Here is an 845-nt window from a genome sequence, read left to right on the forward strand (position 1 = left end):
AAATTTTTCTTTAATGAAATTGTTCTACATTACATAATTTTGTAGTTTATTTACAAATAGATATTGTATTAAAATACAGTTCAATTGAAATTAAATGAGATGTTTCGACATTTTCATTAAAGAAAAATCAATTCCAAATCGAGCGAAGTGTTAATGAAAAAGACATCTGGTAGTTTTGAAACACCCTCCGTGTACACAGAGAATAGATTAGGCAATAACTTAGCGATAAGTGCAGAGTATCGAGAGGAAGACCGTTTAATAAGTAATTAGTAGCATGAGCTGTGATTTAGGTACATATTCAACGAGCGGTTTAGAGCGAAGCAAACGTAATGAGATGCGTAAGTGCTATTCTCTCTCATTGGTACTCTTTTTTTCTAATTCTCTTTTCTCTCGCGAAAAAGAAACCAACCGCAACGGTATTATTTTCGATCATTTTGAACATTCTATTGAGTGCTATATATGCAGAATCGACGGCCGTAACAATCGCGTTTTTGCTTTCCGTTCTTTCTTGCCTATTTTATTCGCAAACTAAGATCTTCTACGAAAGCAATTTTATTGAAATATCAATGCTATAATATTAGAAGAATATTATAATATTGATGTGTGTGTGTGTGTATATATATATATATATATATATATACATACATTACAATATTATATATACACTTATTATTAATATTATAATATTATATGAATCTTTTGTTGTTCAGGCAGGTACCTTCTCTACTTAGTAATAAGTTTGAATATTACTGCTAAAATGCATCGCTTTAACGAATAAGTTTTTTTTTTTCGAACAATATTGAATACGAATTCCGTATTTTTATTCCTTTATTCGAGATTGTGGA

The sequence above is a fragment of the Atta cephalotes genome, assembly GCF_000143395.1.
Source record: "Atta cephalotes unplaced genomic scaffold scaffold00038, whole genome shotgun sequence".
NCBI classification, from domain to species: domain Eukaryota; kingdom Metazoa; phylum Arthropoda; class Insecta; order Hymenoptera; family Formicidae; genus Atta; species Atta cephalotes.